The 4494-nt window shown below is 40.9% G+C and overlaps 1 long non-coding RNA gene across 1 annotated transcript; it reads right to left on the reverse strand.

Annotated features, from left to right (window-relative positions):
- Positions 1–346: 346 nt before the first annotated feature.
- LOC147601695 (uncharacterized) lies at positions 347–1216 on the reverse strand. Its single transcript, XR_015257840.1, has 2 exons — positions 1049–1216; positions 347–662 (listed from the first exon to the last, which is right to left on the reverse strand). It is a non-coding gene; the product is annotated as an uncharacterized LOC147601695 (long non-coding RNA).
- Between the last annotated feature and the right edge of the window lie 3278 nt (positions 1217–4494).

The following is a 4494-nucleotide window of genomic DNA, read 5'->3' on the forward strand; positions in this document are numbered from 1 at the left end:
TCTGGAAACTAGACGTGGACTTCTCCACCATGCTAGAAGCTTCACTTATGTCTGGGGAAATCAATCTTTTTGACTCCTTTAAATCCCTCTGTACTTCATCTCTACTTTTTTTGAGTATGTTTTGGGAGGTATTTGTTTGTGTGTTTATCTTCAAACTTGGCCCATGTCTTCATGGTTTTTTGGGCTGGTACCCTATGATACAAAGTGCTTGCTGAAAACCACTGAAAGACAAGGCCGACTTGTAAAACGAGGATATCATCTGGAAGTTAGGTGTATGGGAACTTGATGCCAAAATTAATGAAATGCAATAAAAGCAGACAGTATGGAAAAAAAAAATGTGAGGGTGTCCTAGACTCCATCGTAGTCTTTATTGGGCTTAGTAGATTTTAAAAAAATATAATTGGATTTTTAATTTGACCAATTATAATGACAGAATGAAATGATTCTATAGCCAGTTCTTCCAAAACAACTTGATTAACATGTAGATTTTTAAAATATAATTAATAACTTTTTGTAGAGTGAGACTTCTTTTCTGTGGGGGTGCAGGTGTACGTGGGTGGTTATTGAGAATACATGGTGCTCTAATCACTCCTCGCTGTCTCTTCCACTCTCTCTCTGATGCACACAGATATTAAGGACCAAAAATTGCCACTTCTGTCATCCTAGAAATAAACAGGACTAGTCACAGGGCAAAACATGACTTTCTAGAAATACAAGTGACAGAAATCATGCTTGAAGAAAGAACAAAATTGGTCAATTTTAATAATGGTTAGTTTCCAAAGTGGAGAGAAAATGAATGAACTTGTATTATGCTCTAGGAGAAGAAAGAAGGATTATTACCATTCTGGAGAAACTTGGTGAAGGGAGGGCAATTACAATGGAAATTGCTATTTGAGGTAGAGCATCTAAATTTTGATTCAGGGTAGGTTTTCTCAGCAGCATCACTGACATTTCCCAGTTTTTCACACTATGATATTACAGTACTTTAGCCGTGAGTTAAGTAAGTTCAGATATTGCACAAAAAAAAAGTAAATATAGCAGATTTTACTTTTTTTACTTTAGAAGTGGGTGCTCCACTTGTGTCCTCCATTAGTCGCTTTTCTTGCCAGACATGGATGCCGTATGCTCTGTCAGTCAATCTGCTGGCTGATGTCTTTTCTTGTCCATCTCATTAAATGTGTTTCAAGACCTCAGTGAAAACTGGTCTGAACCTTCTCACTATTCTCTGCTGTTTCAAGGGTGGTGGTTGGGCAGGCAGGGGTGCTGGTAAGAACCCTAAAGAAACAGGGTGGGGAAATCCCTCTGTTTCTCTTCCTGTTACCAGCCTATGCAGAATCGCTTGGGGACTTCCATCTCTGACAGCCCTGCTTTTGGTGATACTGAAGACCAACTGCAGACTGAGCTTATCCATCAGATCAAGAAAGGTGGTTATCCTCCTTTGTGTGGATCTTGTTAGGGCATGTTTGGTGTACTGCCCAGTTCTGCGTCCCCAGCACAGGAGGGATATTGGCAAGTTGGAGTGAGTCTACTAAGACGTGTAGGGGGCTCGAGCATATGATATACAAGGACAAGCAGAGGGAGGATAAAAGACAACGGGCACAAGTCACAACATGGGAAATTCCAGCTAGATATAAGGAAGAAAATTTTCCCAGGCAAAGGAGTCAAACGCTGAAAGAGGTTGCCCAGAAACAGAGTGGGATCTCATCTTTAGAGGTATTCAACTTTGGAAGTTGGACTAGATGACCTCCAGAGGTCCTTTTGTACTTAAATTCTGTAGTTCCATGATTTTGTGCACAAGCCTGAGCAAGTGTCTTACACAATCTATACTGTCTCTTTAATGCAACAGAAAGACTTGTAAGCAAAAGTATTTTCTTGCCCTTTCAGAAAAAAAACCTCCCTCAGGACTCTCCGTACCATGAGCAGCTTTGCCCCGACTTTGCAGGCTGCTGCTCCTCACCCCATGCACTGTTTTCCTCTATGTGAAAATGGCTGTTAGACCCATCTCCAGCTGAAAACATCTGCTTTAATGAAGAACCTGAAATGATACAAAACACACATGAAAATTAGGCCCACTTCAGCCCAGTGCTCTCTAGGTATTTCCCTGTGCTCCTCAACAGATGAGCTGTGTCATGGAAAGCTTCTTCCTCTGGCAAATCTTACTAAGGGGCTTGGGGGAGGGTTCTTCTATCTTTTCACCAACAGATGTTATTGATGAACTTTTTCTTCTTTTTTTTTTTTCCCTAAAGTTTTGAGCCACCAGGCTTATAATAACCACTATATCAACATTTAAAATGAAATAGAGAATTTGACTTGGTTCTCAAGAGGTTGAAATGAGAATCCATGCTTTTGGATCATCCAAAATGCTGTTTAGTCCATACCAGCATATCTGAATAGGATACAGGACAAATAGGATTTTTTTCTTGAATTTCATTTCTGAAAAAATCTCATCTCTTATTCCATGGGAGAAAAAAAAGTTACAGAGGACTGGTTTTTGCAAGTTTTCCACATCTTCAAAAGATCGTAGGATAATTCAGGTTGGAAGCAATCTTGGGACATTTCTAGTCCCACCTCTTGCTCAAAGATGGGTAGGAAATGAAGTTAGACCAAGTTACTTAGGGTTTTATCCAGTTGGGGCCTTAAAACCTTCAAGAACAAAAACTGTACAACCTCTTTGGGCTATGACTCTTCCAAAGAGGTCAGTTGTTCCAAGTTTTCTGGGAAAACATCAGTAATGTGAAGCCCTAGCTCAAAGGAATGTGTTGCATTGTCAGCAGAGAACTGTGAGCAACCTGACTACAGCTGGAATAAGTCCTTAAAATGTCCTTCAGACATAAAAATGTCCTTTTGTAAAGTGGATCCAGTAGCACTGGAGGTGCCAGAAAGACTGTATCCTAGTTCGAGTTGCAGCTGAGCTTGAATGCAATCACAGGTGCTGGCACTCTCCTTCCCTTCGGCCCTGGCACTCATCCAGCTCTGGACAAGGTCACACTGGCCTTAAAATCCAGAGCTGAACTCTGGAGGCAACTTTTTTTTTTTGTTAGTCTGGAGTGAATGAGAGAAACAGTTGCTGAAGGGCGCTCTCCTGTTAGCAGTCGGTAAAGAAAGAAGGTTTCAGGTTTTCTGTTTGAGATCTCATGCAAAGATACGTTAATTGTGAAATTTATTTGCAGAAGCTGCTGTGAGCTGGAAACATTGCAGCGTATGCCAGTTTAGCAGAAAGGTGCCACGAGTTACGGAGTTTGATCCATGAATTCCTGGTCAAAAGATTATGGCCTGCGCTCTGTGAGAAGCCAGACAACTGCCAGGTTTTGGATCAGCAGAGTTTCTGATCACTGCATAAACACTTGCAAAGCCCCTTTTGTGAGTCCCCAAAGTCTTGTTGGCCAGACTTTATGTGGTCTCAATATTAGGGCAACTTTCATGAGTGAATGGATCTGTGATGGGAATGTAGAACAGTGTGGTTAACTGTGTCTGAGCTAACACCAGTGGCAGAAGCTTTTTTTTTGAAGCATCTGCTCCAAATGCTGACAGAGACTAGCTAGTTTTTTGATAAGATGGAAATATTTTTTGCTTCTTTGTCCCTGTCTCCTTTTCTATGCACTTGATCTTGATGAAGCACCTTTTCCGGGTCAGCTCCAAGAGGACAGATGAATTTCTGGCATTTATCTTGATGCCCAATGCCAGAGGACGGGGGAAAAAAAAAAATCAATATTTAATAATTCCTTCTTAATACAGTCCTCCTGTGTCCCTGCTCAGAATATTCAAGGTCACCAAGTGCTGTTCAAAGGCATGGGAAAAGTAAAAGCTGTGCTCTGAAGGCTATCAGACACTGTCTGCTGTTCAGCTCATAGGTTGCTTTCAAGGACTCCCCATGACAGCGTATAATAGTAATCTTAATCTGGCATACTCAAGTGGTTTCCTTGTTAACCAAGCAAGTACAAAAACCAGCTTATTTGAACTAACGCACATGTTTCCTTTTGATAATGATCCCTTCCATCAGCCTATTAATAGTAGAAGCAATGTTTAATTAACAGCTTTCCTGCAGCCTCTGTCACTCTCCGGTCTAACGCTGAGCTCTGTCATGGTGGCTGTCTCTCATTTGTCCATTGCGGTAGAGGTCTCTTTTTGTTCTTCTAGAAAGAGATGTCAAACTATTGCTTGTATTTTGGGATCAGTTAAGGAGATAAACATGTAAGACAATCCACAGCCTGTTGAGTTTACTTCACTAGAAGGAAGTGAAGGAGTAAAAAAAGTCAGAAGTGTGTAAGTGACACTAGCTTCAAATTTAAGGAGACTGGGGTACCTAGAAGCCCAAACTTAGCTGATAGTTAATGAGACCTAGACTCAGATTTTTTTTTTCAGGATATAGATGTTTCCTTTATACTCTCTAATCACAAGACAATGCAGGCAAGCTTAGACTTGTCTTCCACAAGGTGCAAAGCCCTTTTCAGCAGTGGTCTTAATTTCATGGTCTAGACTAGACTCTCTGTTTTT

The sequence above is a fragment of the Chlamydotis macqueenii genome, chromosome 2 (assembly GCF_036417535.1).
Source record: "Chlamydotis macqueenii isolate bChlMac1 chromosome 2, bChlMac1.mat, whole genome shotgun sequence".
Taxonomy (NCBI): domain Eukaryota; kingdom Metazoa; phylum Chordata; class Aves; order Otidiformes; family Otididae; genus Chlamydotis; species Chlamydotis macqueenii.